This window comes from Chiloscyllium plagiosum, unplaced genomic scaffold (genome assembly GCF_037043375.1).
Source record: "Chiloscyllium plagiosum isolate Xiang-an unplaced genomic scaffold, Cpla_swu_hap1 HiC_scaffold_25, whole genome shotgun sequence".
NCBI lineage: Eukaryota > Metazoa > Chordata > Chondrichthyes > Orectolobiformes > Hemiscylliidae > Chiloscyllium > Chiloscyllium plagiosum.
The window spans coordinates 11,210,955-11,236,326 of record NW_028270163.1 but is presented as its reverse complement, the minus strand read 5'-3'; positions in this window follow the sequence as shown (position 1 = coordinate 11,236,326).

Sequence of the window (25,372 nt, the reverse complement as noted above, 5' to 3'; positions counted from 1 at the left end):
TAAAGGGGATGACAAAGAAAAGGCATCTACACAGTAACCCGAGGCAGACATAATCCAGCACCTTGAAACCTCAGGTGGCAGATTTTGATGACAGCCATAAAAAAAGGTCACGATTTGGAGATGCCGGTGGGAAGGAGCAGCGCTCCAAAAGCTAGTGCTTCCAAATAAACCTGTTAGACTATAACCTGGTGTGTGATTTTTAACATAAATAAAGGTGTTGCGGATTTGCAGTCAAAAGTTGGGAAAAATAGTTTGGATCTTTGGGATTTGTGTCATTCAGTCAACAAAGGGATGATCCCATTGAGTTTACAGTATGCCAAAACATCGCATTTGCCCTTGTTGAAGTTAAGAATGTTAAAGACATTTATAATGCAGGCATTTCTGAGCAGAAATAGTTCTTTTTTAATGAATGTATAATTGAATTGAAATGTATTGAAACCTTTTAAATCCTTATTATTTTGTTCATGACATTTTATTTTCAAGTTATGAAAACTGCACCTAACACCAAATTGGTAGGGGAGTCTAGTGTCACTGGAAAGTTCAAGAATCACTCATCCTATCAGATCTGTGCTTCCCAAACTTTATCCCGATGTGACCCAATTTTAACGCTTTGGTCTTCATGTGACTTCAGAATGAAAATTTGAGAAGGGCTGGGGGTTGGGGGCTTAATAGAGTAGGTAGCAGCGGGCAAGTGGTTAGAGGCCTATGGTTTAGGAGTGGAATTGATTGTTGTGCAGCAGAGTGGGTGATGGGGCTGGGAGCAGGGTACAGTTGTTGAGCTAAACCTGCTGAGTTTGTCCTAAAGTGAAGAAACATCCCTTTGGGGTATAGTAGTGGCAGCAACCAACCTCAGAGGACTGTTGGCTGCCCTTAACAAAGGAAAAATATATGGGAAAGGGCCTCATAGCTGTCAAAGCTCAGTCCACTCCTCATGGCCATCTTGTGGCTTGTAACACCAAAATCGTGACTCGTGGCCCAATATTTGGGAAGCATTGTTTTAAACTCTGGGTCTTTGCTCACTTATTTTCGTAAACATAGCTCTTCACTTTACTGTTTTACAAATGCATGATACTTCTCACAAGTTTAAACTCTAAAAGTACAAGTTGCAGAGTTACCTGCAGAGATATAATGGTAGTTGTCAGCAACGGAGGCAGCTCATATTGGCTTCTTACTGTAAATATTTATCATAGAATCCCTACAGTGTCAAAGCAGGCCATTTGGCCCATCAAGACCACTTCAAAGTGCATCCTGCCCAGACCCACCCTCACTACTGTAGCCTGTAACCTTGCATTCCCCATGGCTAATCCACCTAACCCTGGACACAATGGGCAATTTGTGTGGCCAATCCACCTAACCTGGACATCTTTGGACTGTGGGAGGAAACCCACACAGACACAGGGAAAATGTGCAAACTCCACACAGACAGTCACCTGAGGCTGGAATCAAACCTGGATCAGGTGGTACTACAAGGCAGCAGTACCAACCACTGAGCCACCATGCCACTCTATTATAATTGATTCTAATGGCATGATGCAAATATAAATGTATTATATTTGGAAGAAAAATACTGTTCCTTTATTTTCAGATGGCAGCTTTCAAAACTGCCCTAAATTAATCCATGACGGTAAACTATAATCCATTTGGATGAAGCTGGTGCCTTCTGATTATTTCACTGTAATTACTAGATTTAACAAGCACTTGGAGAATTGGTCAGTAAATAGAAGTCAGTTTTCAACATTTCTATTTCTCAACTGGTGTAAAATTACTGAAAAATGGTGTTACCCCTATTCCCAGCATCTCACCCATAGGTTCTGAAGATTGAGCAGAAGTCCCATTTCCATCTGTTCCAGTAGCTTCATCCGGTTGAACAAATTCCAGGTCAGCATTAGTTTCCCTTTCTCCATGAAAGTGCAGCTTTATTTAACTGATACCAGAACAACAAAGATAAGCCTGTGTTGGAAAAGGGGAGCTGCTGATTTGTCCTTTGGTCTAACTGTTACAGAAGTTCAGAATTAAGTTCCCGGAAATTAGAAACAACTTATAAAACATGCAGGTTTGTTAAATCCTGACTAAAGGCAATCACAATAAACATTCTGGACAATAACACACAAATTTAAGTAGCAAGTTCTCTAGATCTAGTACACAGTTAGCTCGTGTAATGAACTGGAAGATTTCAAGCCATCAGCAGAGCAGCGAAGCAGCCTGAAAGTGGAAACAATCCATTTATTCCAATTGCATCTATTCTCATGCCTCAGTCTCCTGCTTACTTTTCAATCTGTAACTGTACAGTGCACATTAGTGGAAGATTGGGTTCAGCACACAAAAACAGAAATTGCTGGAGAAACTCAGCAGGTCTGTGATGAGGAAACAGAATTAATGTTTCGAGTCCAGTGACCCTTCTCCATAACCTTTGCCACTCCACAGTGGCAACGGGAGTGCTACATGGTCACAGGAGCTAATGTACAAATAGACGACATCCAAACCAATGGTCTGTTTTCTCAGGTAGACAATAAAGAGAACAAGGTCTTAGCGTCATGGCCAATATCCTTCAATTTTACTACAACACAAATTAAACGTAAGAACATAAGAACTAGGAGCAGGAGTAGGCCATCTGGCCCATCGAGCCTGTTCCGCCATTCAATAAGATCATCGTTGACCTTTACGTGGACTCACCTCCACTTACCCGCCCGTTCACCATAACCCTAGTTCCTTTCCTGTTCTAAACTCTATCTAGCTTTACCACAAAAACTCTGAGTGACGTAGCCTCAACAGCTTCACGGGGTGAGGAATTCCACAGATTCACAACCCTCTGGGTGGAGAAGTTCCTCCTCAACTCAGTCCTAAATCTGCACCCCTTTATCATGAGGCTATGCCCCCTAGTTCTAGTTTCATCTGCCAGTGGGAACAACCTCCCTGCTTCTATCTTAGCTATTCCCTTCATAATTTTATATGTTTCTATAAGATTCCCCCTCATTCTTCTGAATTCCAATGAGTATAACCCTGATCTGCTCAAATCTCTTGTCATAAGGCAACCCTCTGAATTCCAGAATCCTCCTCTGCATCCCCCTCCAGTGCCAGTGCATCCTTTCTCAAGTAAGGAGACCAAAACAGTGCACAGTTAGCTGCTGGTCCATTTACAGTGAATTGCTGATGCATGTGCCAATAGTGGTTTGCCGGTGGTGCTCTCTTCTCTGAGGATTCAATTCCAACTCCTTTGACTTTGAGCACCTCATAGTGGGGGGTGCTATATTGCTGTCTTTTAGATACATTAACCTGAAGTATAATCTAGGATTCTCTGGCAAATAAATCAAAGGAGAGTGAGGAAAGTGTTTCCCAGTGCCCTAGCTAATATTTTCATTTTTCCCTCAATCAACACCAAGAACAGATTATCGAGTTATTTTCATGGGGTGGTTTGTGGGAGCTTGCTGTGCACAAATTGGCTGTGACATTGCAACCGTGGCTACACTTCAAAAACATTTCATTGGCTGAGAACAGTTTGGGATGTCCTGAGGTCATGAAAGGTGCTCTGTGAATACAATGTTTTCTTTGCTTTCAGAATAGATGTTCTATTTGTTTACAGGAGAGCGGCTTTATTTCAAAGGTCTCACTGCATGGTGTATTTTGATGTGACAGAGCAGAACAGATCACATTGTGTTCATTATCCTGCAACTGTACAACCAGCATGATATATGCAGAAAACAGGATACAACCCCTCTGTTTATTCAATCACATTGTACTGTTACAATGTCTGCTCTTGTAGCATGAGTAGTTATTTCTGGTGTTAGATATGTTGGAGACAGGGCAAGACACCACTCTCATATCCAAAATAATTCCTTACCAGAGAGTCTCAGTATCATTTTGTTGACAGCTACGTTAATTCTTAACTGTTGCAACCAAATGCATTGGATAAAATTGGCATTTTATGAATCCTGTTACGACCAAGTGTAGCTCTCACTTCCTGATCAAATCATCAAACTTTTCATCAATCATACCAGTAAACTGGGTTATTGCCATCAGCCCATATTTGTAATTATTGTCCCTGGCTACTGTTTATTTAAAAACTATTCCTAAATAACGAATGCTAAATAAATATAGAAAATGCTGGAAATGTTCAGCAGGTCTGACGTCTCTGTGGAGAGAGAAACAGAGTTAATGTTCCAGGTCAGAAGACCTGAAACACTAACCCAGATGTTCCATGTGGAAGATAGGCGTTACACCAACTCACACTTAAAGTTGCACAGTGTGACCTGCAGAAGTGATTCAACCTCTGGTGAACAATTACCCGGTGTCAGGAATGCTACAAAAAGCCTCTAAGCCTGAGATAGATTCAGAGACTTCAGATCATTCTGATTGACTTCCCTGAATAGTTCCCCTGCTCTATCTCTTAGCTAATTACAAAAGTGACCTCCACCAACTCCCCACTGACCCTGCTGTTGTATATGGAGGGAATGCTGGTGAGGTTTCTCGACAGCGTGAGGAGCAGCACATTGGGCTGTGAGGGGTTTGGGAGGGTGAGAACAATTGAGAGAAGGTGTTGCATGTGACTGTGAGGGGCAGAGCATGAGCCTTGGTGGGAGGTGGGTGCAGCAGCAGTAGAGACAGAGTGAGTGTCAGGTATTAGAGAGAGGTTTCTGATACCTACGCTAGCAGAATGGGCAAGGTTATCGACCTCACCCCCTGGAGATGACACTGGCCCAGGTGGCGATGGCAGACCCAGCTGAAGGTTCTGGTGGGATGGTCTGCTCTGCCAATCCCCTAGGAACAGGACGCCTCTCCTCTGCACCACTGTTTGACCAGGTCTTCCAGGTCACTATCGAGAATCACTGACGGACATCTTCAACCTCTCCCTGCAGCAGGCCACTGTCCCTGCCTGTTTCAAGAGGGCCAATAGCACCCCTGTGCCTAAGAAGGTTCATGTAGCATGTCTCAATTACTACCGCCCTGCGGCCCTGACTTCAGTGGTCATGACGTGCTTTCAAAGGCTGGTCATGGCATTAATCGACTCCAGCCTCCCCACTACTCTTGACCTACTCCAATTTGCCTATCGGAACAACAGATTCACGTCAGATACCTTATCACTTGTCCTTTATTCCTCCCTAGAACAGCTTGATACCAAGAACAGCTATGTAAGAATCCTACTCATTGAATACAGTTCAGCCTTCAACACTATTATCCCCATGAGACTGATTACTAAACTTAGTGATCTCAGACAAAGCCCCACTCTCTGCAACTGGATCCTCAGTTTCCTGACCCACAGGCCACAATCAGTGAAGATTGGAGACAATATTTTATCTTCACTAACACTCAACACTGGAGCCCCCCACGGATGCGCACTCAGCCCCTACTGTTCTCACTGTATACCCATGACTGCATGCCAAATACCAGAATAATGCCATTTACAAGTTCGCTGATGACATCACCATAGTTGGTCAAATCTCAGATGGCGACAAAACAGACTACAGACAGGAGGTGGAAGGCCTGGAAAAATGGTGCACTGAGAACAACCTAGCTCTCAATGCCAGCAAAACTAAGGAACTCATTATTGACTTTCGGCGGGATGTTACTCATGTACTCCCCCACCCCACACACACACATTAACAGCACAGAGGTGGAACGAGTAGACAGTGTCAAGCTCCTGGGAGTGGTCATCCATAACAAGCTTTCTTGAACCCTTCATGTGGACGCAAAGGCCCAACAAAATTTCTTCCTCAGGCAGCTGAGGAAATTTGGCATGAAGGCGAATATTCTTGCCAACTTTTATAGGTGCGCCATCGAGAGCATTCTGTCTGGATGTATCACTACCTGGTATGGCAACTGTACTATTCAAGATAGGAAACGGTTACGGGGAGTGATGAACTCAGCCTGGTCAATCACAAAGGCCAACCTCCTATCTGTAGAATCCATCTACCAGGCCCGCCTTCAAGGAAAGGCCGCCAGCATTCTCAAAGATCCGTCCCACCCTGGCAATGTTATTCTACAGCCTCTACCATTGGGGAGAAGGTACAGAAGCCTGAACACACCCACCAGCCAGTTTCAAAACAGTTTCTACCCTACTGTTGTTAGAATACTGAATGGACTCTCAAACCCTAAACATTTGCCTGTACCTGTGGTTTTGTTTTTGCTGCTGTTTACCTATTATTTACTGTCTATTAACTCTGTGGCCTGCCTGTATTGCTCGCAAGACAAAGCTTTTCACTGTGCCTCGGTACACGTGACAATAAATTCAATTAAATTCAATTCAATCATGATCAGGCTACCATCATCCCATTCTCTGCCATGTTCTGATTCTGACGTTGTCCAAGCAGGCCAGCGTTGGAGTCCCAGTGCTTGTTCTGGTGCACAGAGTCCTTTAAAAGACCGTGGTTGCTGGTCTTTCAGTCAATATCTACTCCATAGCAAATTGTTCTGGGAACGGCGCATCATAAGATGGGGCAGACATCATCGGGTGGCAGGTTAGTAATGCATGTGACAATTTTATTAAAATACAGCAAGAAAACTTGCTAGGCCTGCAGGCAGAAAATCCTTGTAAAAGCTTGATGCAATGCTGACTTAAAAAGCCCACCAGGCCAGGCAGCATCCGAGGAGCAGGAGAACCGACGTTTCGGGCACAAGCCCTTCCTGAGGAAATTTGGCATGACGGCGAATCCCCTTGCCAACTTTTATAGGTGCGCCTGAGGAAGGGCTTGTGCCCAAAATGTCGGTTCTCCTGCTCCTCAGATGCTGCCTGGCCTGCTGGGCTTTTCCAGCACCACACTTTTCAACTCTGGTCTCCAGCATCTGCAGTCCTCACTTTCTCCTCCACAATGCTGACTTAGCCAAATGAGTGTATAAATCTCATGTAGCACAGTGGTTGTACCACATAGACTATGGGGGTTCTTGTGAATGTGAAGGTAGGACTTCATCTCCACGAGGACTGTGTGGTGGTCACTCTTATTGATACTGCAGCCGGATTGGTGAGGAAGAGGTAAAGTATGTTTTTCTCTCTCCTTGGTTCCCTCACCACTTGCTGCAGATCCAGCCTGGTCCTTTAGAAACTGAACAGCTCGATCTGCCAAGCCCCTCTTGGTAGTGGTCATTGCAATCCCCCATCCAGAATATATTCTAAACCCTTGCCACCCTCAGTCCTTCCTCCAAGTATTGCTCAACATGAAAGATTACTGATTCATCAGCTGAGGGGACAGGACATGGACTGGTTTGACCATAGGATCTGTTTCCGTGCTATATGACTCTATAACTCTATAACTGACAGTCGGTATGTGGATGCTTTGCGGACTGGTTCTGGAAATCACTGCCAGACATCGACCTCAGGGGTCTGTGCGGCAGCAGGAACATAGCTGCTGGATCTGTCCTGCCAGTGGGACAGAACATATCCAGAGATGGTGATGGTGGTGTCTATAAAGTAGGATTTTATGAATTTGATTCTGTGAGGCTGTTGCTTGAACAGTCTGTGAGAAAGATCTCCCAATTGTGTCACTAGTCAGTTAGACTTGACAGGACTACATTTGCTGTCGCCATTTCTAGTGTCTTAGTCAATGCCAGATGGTCCAAACCATTTCATTCCTTGTTTGTGACTTCCTCGCAGTTGTTTCAAATGGATGGTTTATTCAGCCATTTCAGAGTCAAACACATTGCTGTGGGTCTAGAGTCACACGTAGGTCAGACCTTCCCAAAGTTTCCTTCCCTAAAGGATATTTATGAAGCAGACTTCTTCCCCCTCACACTCAATACTAGTCATCATTAGGTTCTTAATTCAGATTTTTATTGAATTCAAATTCCTCCACTTGCCAGAGTGGGATTTGAACCCGGTTTTACCTAGCAACAATTCAACAGTCACTGGCTCCCTGCATCTGGCCTCACCCAAACAGCCCTTAGACCGACCCCTCCATGACCTGAAGTGACCCTGCATGTCACTCCAACCTGACACACCTCCAGCCCTGCTACTTCCCAATTCAATCTGTCCTGACCAGACCCACTGAGGTGACACCCCTGACCCAAACAATGCACTCCAGACTTAACCTGACCTAACAGCCCCATGACCTAGCCCCACTTCAATTCAAACCATCCCCCAAATTCCTCCAACACACCCCTGATCTGAACACCCCCCTCCAAAATGTAGTCATACAGCTGGGACACAGACACTTGTGCCCATCTTGAACATGTTGACCAGGTTTCCAAAACTGAGCTAGTTCCATTTGCTGGCATTTAGTGCAAACATCTGTGCAACACCAGTCAGCATCATTCTCAGTCAGCAAAGCAAGTTTTTTCTATAAGGTTGCATGTCCACAGTACAGCTTTCCTGATCAAAGTTTAACTCCCTGAGCCAGCAGTTCTGATTAAGATTAGGAAAGGAAATTGGGGGAGAATATAAACCGGGGTCACTGAATTTCCTTGGGGTTAGGGAGAGGTAGCAGCACCAAGTTAGATAGACTTCTTATGTAATTGTAGTTGGAGATGGATGAAACAACTTAAAACTCACAACAGTTTAGTTACACCAGATTCATCAACGTTTCTGGATCCTACTGTCATATTTATGAGATAAGGAACTTCAAGCATTACTGAAAAAAGATGCATTTGATCAAGTTTCTCATCTTAAGCTCAGCAGGAAGAGTAACAATGTAAATATAAACAATGTTTTATCCTGTAGGAGAAGAGGGTGTTAATTGCTGACAATTGGTGCTGGTTGGTACAGGGGTTGGAATGGAGAATTCTCTAGCTTAATGACGACTGGCACTTAACTGCCAAGCTTTGTTTAAACCTCCCAAAGTTTCTGATTTTGATTAATTTCCACAACTCTTCTGAACAATTTAATTGCTCCGGAATAAATGGCATAATTTCAGTATTTCATTGGTTATTGGAATGTTCTATTTCAACCCACTGTATGACATTAGTGCTGCAACATTGCTAGACTGCTTTTGAGCATCTATTTGGGGAAGAAGACCACTAATTTTCAGTGCCAGTTAAAATGTTTAAAACCTGTTTGGTATACAAATGAATAAAGAACAAGTCTTGTAAAAACCATGCAAAAAGATTTTTGCTTTTCAAACATATTTTCCATATCTTACTTATTCAGTTTAACAAGCCAGTTTTAAATTGTGTACAGTGTGACTATATTGTAAAAGTAGCCGAACACAAACATCCCTTTGGTAGTGTTAACCGTAGCCCATTACTTTGGTTATCTTGATATTATTAATTGTGGCTAATCAATTTTGGCTTAAATAGGGCCTATTGGAAGCTGGAAAAGTCCATCCAACAAAAACTTGCATTTGTATAATGTCTTTAACTGAGCAATATATGCTAAGGCTCTTCACAAAAAACATTATTGATAAGTTTGACACTGCACCCCATAACCAGGCAGGTTGATTCTGATTGGTTAAGCCACAGTCCTAATGAAGAACCAGAGACGGCTGTCACCTATTTGGTTAAGGTTGAAATAGGCGCATGTTGTTGCCGATGTGAAGAACAGGGTCCTATGTATTAATATAGTACTTTACAAGTGTACCACGCTGCAAGCCCAATCGACAATATAAAATTTCTTAGAACAGTATTGATCATTTAGTAAGTGTTGTCCAATTGTAGAAAAACATCTAAATGTCGGATGCCATGTTTGGCAAACTGGTGCAATTTGGTGGTTGGGTGCAATCAGTATTTTGTCTGTTTTATATATAGCTAAAGGAATAAGCTATTTGATATGATCTGTCAGTTTGAGGGACATGCAGACTATATACCTGACAGCATACTGGCACCAAAGCCCCTATACCATATTATGAATTTGTGTGACAGGTATAATGTCTTGGTAGCATCCTGTTAGTGGACAAAGCCACTGGTGTGAAAGGAGCTTCCTTCCCAACACCTTACAAGGTTAATCATGCCATTCACTATATCACATACCACAGACAGCTAGATGTTGAGTCAGGTACTCCTGAAGGGCAACAGAATTGGATTGACACCTTGACAGGGATTGTTGGGGAATCATACTGAACTCTCTCTACAAAATGACGTAGGCAATCTCACAGCAATACCTGTCTATCTTCCAGATGTATGGAGAAATGAGCCCTGAGGGTATGCCCGTAACAGTGTAGGCAACTGTTGGTCCAGCCAGGCATAGAACATGTGAGGACACCCAGGATGAGGGGAATAGGCTGGGAATATGTGAAGCCTCAGGATTTTCCATCCATTATCAACTCGCCAATTTATATTCTCTTTTATTGTCTGCCCAGTAGATGCTTTATATTTCAGTTCTGAAGAAAAAGAACATTGTATCAGAAGGATACATTGCAGGATGTTATACTTAGATGGGACTTCAGATGTGGGAGTGGGAGCTGGAAGTCAGATGTTTTACCCAAAGTTGTCAACATCTGGGTTGATTTAGCTGAGAGCCAGTTAATTCATATGTCCTGCAAATCACTAGGGTGTAAAAATCGACATAAATAAATAGCACCTGAGGAAAGTACAGAATTCACAGCAGGGATTTTACTCCTGTTTTGATCCAGCAGCCAATTTAGCCTGGATGGCAGGGCCACTATAATGGGTCAGGATACATTCTGTCACAGGAATTGATAGGTGGTTGTAAAGAATGAGGAGATTTAGACAAGGCTTCATTCTGACTGCAATATAATTTCACTAGAATTTGCTCTGCCTTTTACTCTGGATCTTTGCCGTACACTCCAATCTCCCAGGTCTCTAAGATGCAAGTATACAGTAATTTGCAATCTATGACGTCCTTGCATTTAATAAAATAGTGTGTCCTATATAAGCAGCACCTACAGGAAAGCATAAAAACATTGAGGGCTTTAACCAGAGGGTACAGCACAGGCTTTTTGCACCTTTGGTGATTTATCAAGGCTCAACTCTTAGAGCCATTTCTCTCATTATATCATGGCCTTTAATAGTTATATTAGGGAAAAGTCTTAGTATTCTTTTCTGATATTAAATTCCGACAAACTGTCAGCCAGATGACATTGAGATGTGATTGGTTTGCCTTGACATCCAATGGTGTGTGGGATCAATAGCACCTAATAGCAGAGGCATGCATGGACTGTTCCAATTAGGGAAATAGAACTGGAGGTGATCTATTAGCCCTGACAGCCTGTCAGAAAGCAAGACACATGTGCTAAGGAGAGAGACTGACAAGAGTTCTATCCGCTTGACTGCTCCTCTAATGAGAGCGGTCAAACAAAATGGACTCCCATTGACATTGCCTTCCAGAGGAGGCCATCTTCAATTACTGTAGAATCTTTATTAGCTTATACACAAGGAAGCTCATGGCTGTCTTTATTAGAAGGCGGAAAGGGAATTGTAGCACTTTGCTATAAAATGAAAGCCTGACACAACATGTATTTCCTTCCTTATAAAGTATAGTTTTGAGCAAGGGCCCTCCTTGTAAGCAGTGACTAAATTGAAATGCAGACTTTACAAAAAAGATGAGAATGAGACTGCAGAATTCAGTCTGGAATGATCACCTATAAACCCATCCCATTTACATTGTTGAAAACATCCATCATTATATCAGACGATCAATCTTAACATTGCAATTGTCTATTACAGCAGAGTAAAACTACCTCGGAACTGCCCATTAGAATCAATTGATCACCCTCTGTATGTTGCTCCATAATAATATGCTTTTCATGTTGTTAAGGAGTCAGAAGGTCACTACAGTTTAATAGCACACATTTGTACCAAGGCGTTAAACTATACAACATCAATAGTCTCAAACAGGAAAGAATAGAACAAGCATCCTTCTACTGGGTTCATAAGTAAGCTATTTAAATACAAAGCAATATTTAAATAAAAATTAATTGTAGTCTTCTAGACAAGCAAATTTTAACTATGTCTCTTTGAATACAACCAAAACAGTCACCAGGTTTTCATAACCTTTATAAATCACTATGCTGGTTCCTGGAATGAAGGAGCTATTCTATGATAAGAAGTTGTGTGAATTGAGCTTATATTCCCTGGTGTTTTGAAGAATGAAAGGTGATCTTACCCAGCCACCCGTGATTTCTGAAGTGGCTTAGAGAGTGGGTTAGTGCTTCCTAAGCACTTTTTTCCTGCAGTGACCCCATTTTGAGGCTTCAAAACTGTTAGTACTCCTCAATGAGGGCTGGGGGAGAGATGTTGCAGTTTTTGCATTGGGGTGGGGTTAGTGGGATGGTGGGGTGTGGAGGGGGGGGGTGTTAAATGCTGTGAGATGGTAATACTGACATTGGGAGAATGACGCAGAGAGAGAAGGGGGTGCTATGACACTGGAAATGCAGTAGTTATAACTTTCTCACTGTTCCAGCTGGGGCCACTTTTATCTCAGAGGTCACAACACTAAGATTGCAGCTTAGAACCCCACTTAGACTCCAGGCCAATCCCACCCCCTCCTCCCATCTACATCCCCCCTCCCCATCTGTCCCCCCATCACCCCCAAACATTGGGGGACACTGAGGTAGATGTTGAGAGATTGAATCAATTGGTCAGGGAATCTAAGACATGGGGTCACTGTCTTAGGATGAGCTGTCAATCATTTACACCTGAGATGAAGATCAATGATTTCACTCAAAGGGGAATTGCAAATCTTTATAATTCTCTACCCCAGAGATTTCTGGATGCTCCATTGCTGAATGTATTTAAAATTAGGACAGATGGATTTTTGATCTCTCAGGGAATCAAGGAATGAGCAGGAATGGATGAATTCCAAGATCAGCCATGATCATAGTGAACTGTGGAGCAGACTCGATGGGCTGAATGGAATACCCTTGCTCCTATTCAAATACCTCAACACATCTTTCAGCTCATTATTAAGTAAATAATGGCGGCCTAGTTGGTCAGTGGTTAGCATTGTGCCTCATGGCTCCTGGGGACCCGGGTTCAATTCCACACTCAGGTGATTGTGTGGAGTTTGCATGTTCTACCCAGTGTTTGCTCATGTTTCCTCCAATGCTCTGGTTTCCTCCCACAGTCCAAAGATGTGCAGGTTAGGTGTATTGGCCATGATAAATTGCCCATAATATCAAGGGGTATGCAGGCCAGGTGGACTAACCATGGGAAATGCCAGGTTACAGGGTCAGATCTGGGTGGGATGCTCTTTGGAGGGTCTGTATGGACTTGATGGGCCGAATGACCTGATTCCACACTGTCGGACTTCTATGATTCTAAACATAGACAGTATTTAATAATCATTTGACACTTTCTCTCTTTCACAACCTGCTTGAAAGCAATTAGAACTTTTCATCATTAAGATTTGAATTCTTGACTGTAGTACTTCACATTGGGTAGCTGGACAGCTTTGTACACTTGGCATGGGTACCAGGTGAGTGAGGAAGCCTTTTCACCTTGAATTAAGAGCACATAAATAGGGCATTAACTCAACTGCTCTGTGCCAGTTTTTAGTTTCAGCATGGTCCATTTCCAGCTCAACTCGTCTAACCATTTCCAGGAGCTAAATCCCTCCCTTTCTGGTTGCTCCATTGCTGGTGACTCCTTTTCAATGATCATCAGAATAGTGTTGGAAGCTCAGGCCAGACATATTGTGGGAAATAGCATCCAGTGCCCAGTCATATTCTACTGCATCTCCCCCAAACTTCTGCCATCAGTTGCCCAATATGTCAATCATTACAGGGTAATGCCACCTTCTCATGGCCTTTCAAGGTATCCCTATTCAAAGTTTTGATGTTTGAAAATCTGGTCACCCTAACAATGGAGGGGTATACTAGGTTAAAGGAAATATATCTATCAACATTAAGTCATCTCTTTGACACAGCTGGTTTCAATAACTCATACCTTCTGAAAATGTGTAATCATCCTTGACTGCTCGATTAATAAAGCTTACCACCTACAGGACAATAGGCAGATATTTATGCTTCACCATTCTTCTGTTATGGACCAGACCAAATCCCCCCAAAGCATGTCAAGGAGATAGCCCAGACCCCAACTGTTTCTTATTTTAAAGGCAAGTGCCAGCATTGCATTTCGGATGAAATCTGATTGGTCAAACTCCCAGACTTGAAGCAAAACACACTTTATTCATACACTATAGTTAAAATACAGACAAAATAAAATAATTAACTGTAACTCTATCAAAATACTTAACAAAATAATAAACTACTCATTAACTGTTCCAATAGGATAAATGATTAAATTAGATTCCCCACAGTATGGAAACAGGCTAGTTGACCCAATAAGTCCACACCGACCCTTTGAAGAGTAACCCACCCAGACCCATTTCCCTCTGACTAATGCATCTAACACTATGGACAATTTCCCATGGCCAATTCACCTGACCTGCACATATTTGGATTGTGGGAGGAAACCGGAGCACCCGGGGAAAACCCATGCAGACACGGGGAGAATGAGCAAACTCCACCCAGACAGTCGCCTGAGGCGGGAATTGAACCCAGGTCCCGGGCGCTGTGAGGCAGCAGTGCTAACCACTGGCCACCATGCTGCCCCCACCACACTGTACTCCCACCGTACCATAACACTCATAAACACACCCTTGGCAAGGGCAACGTCAGTAAAATAGATTGTCACATGCAATTCTAGCAGGAGTAAGAGGATCCCAGCTTTTAGCTGTAACAGAGAGAGACGTTCCACATCCAGCTTCAAGACCCAGCCACTGTAGAAAGGTAAAACTAAAAATCCTGGTTCTGTGGGAGCTGGACCCCACCCATTCAGGCTGCTTCTATTGTTCCAATTTTTTTTTAAATCCCAAAACCTCACAAGTTGTTTACTTTAATGGCTTGAAGCAGATTGCTCACCACCTCTGGCTCAACCTCTCTTCATAATAGAAAAAACAGGAAAAATATACCCCTTAATGCATTGCCTCATCACATTTCATTGCAACAGTTTAACATATAAAGAGATCGCCTGATTGTGGAGCTCTTTGTCTTTCAGGAAGGGAGCAGCATATTTCCATCTGGGAAAGATGCTGCTTCAGAGCTTTAATAAAATCAGATGAGATCATCTGCAAAAGCACTAGCTTTAGTTTGAGATTATGGTCAGCATGAACTGGTTGGACCAAGGGTCTATTTCTGTGCTGTATGACTAAGACTTGCCCAAATTAGAACAATTGTCCATTCTACCTCTTCCTCAAAGCTGGTTCCCTCAATTAGACACACCCCCCAGTTTTGCATGTCTTGGTCGTCATGGTGAGTCCCCCAGCACAGCCATTTGGTTAATACCAGTGGCAGCTGGATCAAGTCATCAATTGAGCATAAGTAGGACACGTCCTAGCCCATTAAACTCTCTTCCCTTGATTATCATCAGCATGCTGGGAATGCTTGCCCAAGGAAAGACTATTCTATGGATTAATTAATTAATATGATGTTGAGGATCCATCAGAAACACAAAAGATGGAGGTTATTGAGCAGAGGTCTAAGTAATTTGAGGGCACCCGTTGAGATCTTTTCATGGGGCTTTTCTTTTGCTCTTTGGGGGCTACTATTAGGTTTTCAAGGGGTCACTTATTCATTCACACTAATCCATTTTATCAACACCTCCTTATTTGAATTGACTCACACAGAAACAGAATTAAAATAAATAACATAGAAACATAGAAGGAATCAAGGAATGGGCTATTCAAGCCTGTGTTTACCCTGTTCATTCCTATTAAAATTTTGTAGGTTTCTATGAGAACCCACTCATTCTAAATTCCAGTGAATATAGTCCTAACCAATTCAGTGTCTCTTCATATGTTAAGTCCTGTCATCCCAGGAATTACAGAAACACAGAAAATAGAAGCTCCTGATGACTCACTCAAATCATCAATATCTCTAATTCAGCATGAAATTTAAAACCAGAACAAATAAAGAAAGCAATATTTTTCTAGGCATCGCGGTATATTCAAATTAGCACAAAACAACAGGCATAAGTTACCCATAATTTCTTTTCAAAATGACCAACCCTATTTGACTCACAAAAAGCCATCACCTTCTGCAGATTGGTGAGGCCATAACTGATGTGTTCCACATCACACATGTACAGAGCTGAACATTTTAACCACTGTAGTTACAACCAAATTTAATGCGTCTTGAATCGCAACTTCTGATATAAATTTAACAATTGACAAGGTTCATTACAATAGGGACCATGACATTTTTCCCACAGATGATAGCTCCTGAATGTACGTAGCCCTAAACTAGACATTCCACATTCATTTGCAAGGAATTCATTACCTCAATGATTTGAACTTGACTTGGATCCCAGTTAACTGAATATTTCTTTGCTGACAGGTTTAAAAGCCATTCTCTCACCTTTGCAATGTTCATCTCCACCTCCATACTCTAGCCTCCGTCTCCTTTTTCCTCCTCACACCTCTTGTAGTCTTTTTCACACATGCTACCCGTCCTTGAAATTTCTTCCCCGCCCAATATTCCTTTCTGTAGCATGACTTACACCTCTAATAGCCACCTTTTCTTTCTCATCCCCTTGAAACCATCTTCACCAGTCCCAAACCCACCTGCAACCATCTCCTCCTCCCCTCTTGCCCTTCTCTGGCTGAGACCCCTAGACTCAGCAGACAGAGGTCCTTGATTCCTCAACAACAGACTGGTCAAGGGAAAGAGATCCTGCAGCAAATCCTCCCTAAACCTCCTCCCAGCTCTCAGCCACCTTGCTCCCAAACATTGCCCTGGCTCCAGCTCTCACCATCATCTCCCTACTGGCTCCTGGACAAAAGCTACCCATACCAATCAAAGGTGACTATGGCCCCTGGCAAAAGGCATACTCCAGACAATGCCCTGAATGCCAACACTCTTTCCTAACTGCTAACTGCTCCTCCAATGAAAGGCTGGTTCTTTCCCAGGCTTGTTGCTGATAGGCTCACCAGTGGATCTATCAGCAGAGGGTCTGGGAGAGATGTGGACTTTAATTGGGGGAGTATCACTAACTCTTTCCATTCTAGTGCTGGGGGTTGACTTATCTCTGATTGGTCATCCTTGCCTGTGCACCTTATAGGCAATTTGAGGACTTTCGGTGCAGGCACAATGAGCCAAATAGCCCCTTTCTACACCATAATAATTCTGTGATTGTGAGTGTTGGCATTGTCCAGGAAGTGTGGTACAGACACTATATGCTTCACAGACAGCATTCTCTGGGTCAGCCTCTTGTTTCTCTACATCTACTCTATTAGTTAGCTAAAGATGGTGGTTGCTTTTCCAAAGCTTGCACAGAATTCTTTTATATCCAGCAGTAGTAGCATACACAACCTTTTCACCACAAAATCACTGTGACTCTTCTTATATTTTTAACCATTAATCAGCTCAGCTCCTTTTCAAGAAGAAGGTTTGCTTGTTGTTATCATCTAATATGGTCTGTGGAAATGCCTGAGACCTCATGGAACAAGGGATTGGGTGATTGAAATGTTATTTGGGAGTAAATTGAGTGAGAATTGGTTGTATAAGTATAGGAAGCTAGTCATTGATGGGATCTATGGAAAGGAACTAACTGAAATAAAGCTCTTACTAAAAGTGTGAATCTGGATTCTGTTTAAAAACAATTATCTTCAAGCATCTAACATTTGTCACCATGAATCTAAGGCAGCAGAATGTGCTGACTGCAATGTTAAGTTATTAATTCTAATCACAGGTAAAGATAAGTTATCCTGCTCCATAGCTATACTCATGATGATTAGATTAGATTCCCTACAGTGTGGAAACAGGCCCTTCTGCCCAGCAAGTCCACACTGACCCTCCAAAGTATAACCCACCCATACCCATTTCCCCTCTGACAAATGCACCTAACACTATGGACAATTTAGCATGGCCAATTCATCTGACCTGCACACCTTTGGACTGTGGGAAGAAACCGGAGCACCCGGGGAAAACCCATGCAGACACGGGGAGAATGTGCAAACTCCACACAGACTGTTGCCCGAGGCTGGAATCATACCTGGGACCCTGGTGCTGTGAGGCAACAGTGCTAACCACTGAGCCACCGTGCCGCCCAGAGGGTGAACATGACACAGGCATGGGACAGATGTGCCTTTGAAGTTGGTCTTCTGACTGGGCTACCACTATCAACATGGTTCCGACAACGCTGCACATTTACTTCAGTTTTCAGTGATATGCTGAGGAGTTTCCTGTCTGATCGGGTGTGGAGGTGCTCTTTTAATGTCAGCTGGGAAAGCCCAAGTCAGGGAGGACAGAGAAAAAGATACAATATCCATGATGCAGCCCTTTTTCAGCCGATTCTTGATGTCAGGGACGGTAAACTGAATAGTCCTATCATTGACAACATGAAAGGATTGAGTGAGACTGCAAATCCTGAGAGGACAGGTGATTTTCTCTTACATCTGGCAGAGGCCCACCTTGACCATAGTGTCAAATGTGTTTGTGAGATGATGTTTGTTGCTGTCTGAGCTGTGCTTGAGGCTGACATAGGGAGAAGATCATGTACTTATGTACGCTGGTTAATGGGACGTCAATGGAATCACTCTTTCCAGTGATGCTGTGGAGAGAGAGATGTCCCAGTAGCTGTTATAATACCGTCCTTCATCTTTGATCTTGTGTAATATGATGAATTTTTCACTGTGTATATCACGTGGGACGGAGCCATCTCTCCAAAAGAGGTGACGAGGTCAATGAGGAGGAATGTTGCAGATGGGTCTTTCCATCTTGAACAACTCAGCAGGTAGTCCATTCTTTCCCATGATTTTCTCGCAGCTCAATGGCCTTTTCAAACTCAGGGAAGATTCTCTATTGAGCTCACACATGACCAATAGCTGCAGAACACCATGAAGGACAAACAAATAGATATCCATCTCACATGTAGAGAGCTCAGAGAAATATTCAATCCAGTAGGCTATCTTATTGAGTTTTTGCCCATCCACTGACTTCAAAGAAACAATTTTGCTGACGGTGGGGCCGAGTCCTTGTTTGATACAATTACACATATCGTGCAGGTCACCATTGTCACTATGAGACATGTAATGTTTTACATAGATCGATCCAATACATTTTGCATAGTATCTAGTTGTCTACTGAACAACTGTGATGTCATGTGATTTCTGGTTGGGAGATTGTTTTAAATCAGGTGCCTTTCATTTTCATGATAAGGAGCCATTTCCAGAAACTGGATCTCAAACTAATCTTTGTTCCCATTATATCTTTTCTCAGAAATGACAACTGGTAACCTTTGATTTTCTTGCCTTATGAATATGACCTCATTCCCTTGTCTAACCTTGGTCCGTTGAGCCACTCCCTGTAGGTATATTGGACTGGGCTTTTATACATGAATGGCATAGCTTCCCAGAATTTACATAACAAATCTGACCACCTCCAACCACCCTCACCCGCACCCTAATCAAATTGCACAAATATGGAGCCACATTTTAAAAAGGATCAGTATCATGGGCTTGGGCACGATACTCTGAAGTGTAACTGAGAAACTATAGTTTGATCCCAATTTTAAATGGCGTTATTAGAAGATTTGTGACAGAATTCTTTCTGTTGCACTAATGAACCAAGGTTCCCAGTGTCACACTGAGCAAGTGTGTGACGCAGCAATGAGATACAGGAATCAGGAATATTCACCATTTGATCCATTCAAAATTAGACCATCTAAGTTAATGCATTCATAGTGGGGAAAGACCACCATCTAAGGTCCTTCTGCCAAAGTTAAAAGGGGCTCTGTTCAGTTATCAGACTCTCCTGATGCCTCAATAAATATGTTCTTGTACGAGTAAGAAATGCCTTTAATTTGTTTGTCGGATAGAGTCAAACTCCAATGTCAAATGCTACAGTACAAACTATGTATGTATGTAAAGATATTTTTATGAATATATTTTTGAATTAAGAAAAATTCACAGGGAAACAACAATTGAATTCAATAACTCCATTCTTCACTCCCAGCCCCACCACATGCTGCTTGTGGTTTGTGCATGAGGACAGGATTGGGTCTGATGCAGTTCTGCCCACACCTCCAGCACACTGTTCCATCAGCAAACAGCAATTATGCTTGAGGTTATGAACGTTATTATAACATGAAGCATCTTAAATACGAACCTGTGTTTATGCAGAGAGCTAGTCACTGTACAGTCATAAATAGATGCATTACAATCAGTTCACTTCATTAATGTGTGTCTTTCTGCCTGCTTTGGGTCAAAGGCTGGTCTGCAGAGAGCTTATTTTTCTATAATGCAAACTGTCGCTTGGAGTAATGCCTCATTTGCTTTATAAGTCCTGACTTATTGTTCGTGATATTTTGTGTACGAGCAATTACCATATTCATGCAATATCAATTTGTCCGCTGTTTTAGTGGAGCCCTTGACCTGTTTATTTTAAGCAGGATTGTGTTAAACTTCATATACTAATCTCACAAGCAATAACCCCCAGGCTCCAGTCCATTAATTTAGTCGATTGGAATCTCTGGTTTGAGATGTAGACCAATAAACCCAATAATAAAAACAAACTGTTCAGTTTAGGTAGACTGAATTGTTTAAAAATAATTGCTTAAAAATGCTTCATTTTGGTTTAAATGGATTTAATAAAACATATGCAGTTGTGCTAATTTTCTAACAACAGTGATTTCAGTAAAATTTGAGCATTGCTTTAGTTTAGTACTTCGAGAGAAAGTTTCATTTTACCCTTTAAATAGGCCTGGAACTACCTGAGTGGGAATAAAGCAATAATAATCATGGATTGGCTATTTTGCAACTCATTAATACAGAAACATCAAAAAATCTAAAAGTTTATTGAGGTTGAAAAAGATAGATATCATGGGACCAAAAACATCATAAAAGATAAAGATCAAAAGCTGTAAATTCTATATATGAAGTGATTTGCTTGTGTGAATGGCAATAATCACTATAAAGTGACAGCAGTATTCTTACACAAATATTATTTTATTATTTATTGTTAATAATGGCTCTTCCATTTTGCTTCCTTGCCATTCCGTATATATATTCACAATAACCTTTTATGATTCAAATTCTACATTGTCAACTAAAATAGTTAATCTAATGTAAAGCACAAAAGATTTAACAAAATACTCATTGGTAACAACTAATGTTTAGTATCTAAAATGCATTGTTTAGTATTAAAATCATAAAATTATAAAAGATATTGCTTGTCACTGTATCTGGCCTTAATGACTTGGCTTTTTCTCAAGAACAGTAGGTGGGAAACTATTATAAACTACTGCCTGTCCACAAAAATGTTCCTCAATAATTAGACTTTAATCGATGACAAGATCTGTTTTGACCACTTCATCAAATTGAGGGCCTGAACAGTTGGCAATCATGGTTAAACACAGCTCCATCTGACCAGTAAAACATCAGTTCCAGATTACAAACTTCCTGGCATTTCAGCCAAAGAAATGCGAATATGTTCAAAATCCAGAGGAGCAGTGTCCCAGAGTGCTAACACACACCCACTGGGGACATCTGGGAGCTGAATTCCATGAAGGTTTAGAAGCTAGGGACAGTTTCTGATTCTAAAGATCTGGGACAACAGCTGAATGGGCAAAGTTACAGGTCAGACACCAATTTTTCTGGGTAAATCTCAAAATGCAGCCTTAAGCCTAGAAACCAGTGCCATCAGCTCCTTCAAAAAGGGGAAAGAAAACCCTTTAATCATTGCCTTTTCTTCAGACCGAAAACTGTCAGCTGGGGCCTCCTTTTATCTTCCAGTGAGGAGAAAAGCAGCTGACATCTCGCATTCACAGTGATGTATATAGTTGGGGGTCCTTGCTGTCCCTTTAAGAGAATGAGTCAGGTCACCTGGACTGGGAGCTTTGGGTCAGTCTAGGATTAGCTGTGTAACTGTACAGACATGCAAAAAAAATTGTTTCTTTGTTCAAGTGCAACTGGCCTACATATTTATAATTTATAAATTGACTATAAACTTACCAACTGGCGATGAGGCTGGGTCATGGTGAACTAACCGTGTGCTGCTGTCGTTTCCAGAAGGGAAGGAGATCGAACATCACCTGGACTACGTAAATGGTGAGAGATTGAGGAGGTTGTGTGGTAGATTTACGCTGAGGGAACTGGTTGCAAGGGGACATCAGATGCAGCCAATGGTTGAAAATGGGAGCACTCACTTGGGAGCTTACTGAAACCAGCACAGAAAGCATTCACCGAGGGGACTCAGACTGTGAGTGGCTACTGGCTACCGAGACTCCAGTGGCTGGAAAAACTCCCACTGGCAGGAAAACAATGGTGAGCCAATTTGGAACAATGGGACCGAGGAAGAAACAGAAAGCTGGATCCTGTACACTGAACATCTTAATACTCACTTGTAGGCAAACAGAAGACATAATGGTAATGGAGTTCCTGAGCACACTGGGAGTAAGTTCTGATTCTAAGGAGTCTGATGCAACCAGAGAAACTGGCGGAGAAGATTCATAAAGAACTTTGTGGAGTACTGGAGAGTCATTTTGCACCAAATCCACTGCAGATTGTAGAACATTCCTTTTTTTAATCAATGAGCAAGGAGGAAGGACAATCCATGCCCCATTCATGGCCACCTTACAGAGGTTAGTGGGACTTTGCAAATTCAGACAGTTCCTCCAAGATGCCTTGCGGGATCAGTTGGTTTGTGGCCTTCGACATGGAGCCATCTAACGGAAGCTACAAGCAAGGAGAGACTCGGATTTCAAAGCAGCTTTCAAAACCACTACCTCAATGGAGTTGGCTGCCAACAAAGCAACACAGTAGTGTGATGGTGTATAAGATAGTGCAAGTTCAGTGGAGTGTGATACCAATCGCAGAATGCTGCCAATGTCTGGCCACAAGGAGAAAACATGTTGGACTCAAGAATCACAGAGCCGCAGCTGTAAGCCAGTGGACCATATTGCCTGAAATTGCTGGGTACAACCGAAGGAGCAGAAGGGAGATCTAAAGAAGACAATCCTGAGGACATGGCATGAGCTAAATGTCACCAGTGAGAGAGTAGACCAGGAGTCAGTTAGGTCTGTGGGAAAGCAGAAGGTCCAGAACCAGCAGAGTTTTGGTTAAACATCCTGTCAGCGTGGGTGAAACTGCTCATTCCTGGGTTCTTCCCAAATTAGTGAGCAAGACAGCAAAGACAGAAGTGGAATACGGGTGCAGTGGTGTCCCTAATTCCCGAATCAATCTATAGGAAGAAGGTAAGGGCACTACCATTGAAGATTACACTATGGATATAGACGGAACAAGTGGTGCTAATAAAAGGTTACGTACACTTTCCGTAAAAGTATGGTTAATGGACCAGAGTACGGAATTGCCACTTTACCGAGTGAAAAGAGAAACCCCTGCATTATTCAGATGTTCTTGGTTACAAAAGTTAAAGTTGAATCGGGGCATGGTTAATAGGCTGACAGACTCAAACATGAGTTAGCAAGAGATTCTGGACAAGTACAAAGGGAAACCTTGGGAAATGAAAGGAGTTGAAAGTAAACTACATCTGAAACCAGAGGCTTGTTCAAGGGGTCTGAAGGAACAGCCGATGCTGTACGAAATCCTGCCTGAAGTGGAGGTGGAACTGGAATGGCCAATGAATCTGGGAGCGTTGGAACCAGTAACCACCAGTGAATGGATCACTCCCATCATTCCAGTCTTAAAAACAAAGGTGACTTGTGGTAACTTTCAGGTCATGATCAACCCAACCCTGAGTGTGGATCAATACCCTATTTCACTCATAGAAAACCTATCCAGCAGACAGGCAGGAGGAAACAAATTCTCCAAATTAGAGTCATAGAGTCATACAACACTGAAACAGACCCATTGGTCCAACCAGTCCATGCAGTACACAATCCCAAACTAGTCCCACCTGCCTGTTCCTGGCTCATTTCCTTCCAAACCTTTCCTATTCATGTAATTATCCAAATGTCTTTTAAATGTTGTAATTGTACCCACATCCACCACTTCCTAGAAGTTCATTCCACACGCTAACCACCCTCAATGCAAAAGGTTTGCCCCCATGTCTTTTTTAAATCTCTCTCCTCTCACCTTAAAAATGTGTTTAGTCTTGCAATTTCCCCACCCTAAAAAGACACCTACCATTAACTCTTATCTATTACCCTCATTATTTTATGAACTTCTATAAGGTTGCCTTCCAACCTCCTATCCCCACACACCCCACTGTGAAAAAGCCCCAGCCTCCCCTTACAGATGGGAGTCACAAAGGAGTCTCACCTCCAGTTGATGATAGTGAAACACAGGGGACTGTTCTGCAACCTCGTTTTGGAATCACATCAGCATGATCTTACAGAGGACCATGGATCAAATATTAAATTGTCAAGTGGATCATCATAAAGTTTCAGGACCATGGCCAACAAGTAAAAAGGGAGATATATGAGCTTTTTAACGACTCCATAGAGTACCTCAGCCATGTAATTAATGATGAGGGACTACACAAGGCACCCAAGAAGGTGGATGCTGTCATCAAGACTAGAGAATGTGTCTCAACTGAGATCATTCTTAGGACTCGTTAATAATTCTGGCAAAACCCTTGCATCAGTTGCTAGGAAAAGGGTGGCCGTCGAAATTGACCCCGGTGTGTGAGGAAGCTTACCGGGAGATGAAACAAGCCTTAAAAAGCTTAGGGGTATTAGTGCACTTCGACCCGAAATTGCCTCTGAAGTTGACGCCTCCCCTTATGGGGGCTGATGCCGTACTGTCACACATCTTACCGAACCGAGAGGAAAGGCCCATCGTGTTCGCTTCAAGATCATTAACGAAGACAGAGGTAGGAAAAGAAGGAGTGGGCACTGATGGGGCATCGATGTTAAGAAGTTCACCCATTTCCTTTATAGCAGGCACTCTGTGCTGCTGAGAGACTGCAAGCTGCTAACCTCCATTTTTGCCCATATTCAGGAATACCATTAATGGCTGCAGCATGCCTGCAGAGATGCGCACTGGCTCTGTCAGCCTGCTCAGGAAATCAGATATTGACAGTCAGAGAAGTACAACAATGCAGATGCGTCATTAAGATTACCACTCCCAGGAAATAAGGATGTTCCCAGCTGGAACCTGAAAATTACTATTCCCTGGAACCAACGGCATTGTCAGCGATTCAGGTGTGGAACGCTACCTGAAATGGAGTGGAGTTAATCCTGAAAGGAAGGACTTGTTATAGAATTACACCCTTACCTATCTGGGAGGTGTACTTAATATAGGGAACAAGAGGTGTTATCACTCCCCTGTTATGAGGAAAGGTGCTGGAACAAGGGCATCCTAATATGCAAGAAATAGCCAGGAGCTCCTTTTGGTGGCTGAATGTGGACTCCCAGATTGAGGAGAAAGAGGAATCACGTGACTCCTATGCAAGGAAGGCACCATGTTGTTGTCCTTCACTCGTGGGAATGGTCTGAAACACCATGGCAGCGAACTCACGCTGATTTTGTGGGACCAGTAGATGCTACGAGTGGTTGTGAAGGCCTACTCTAAGTGGCGCGAAGTGGCTGTTAC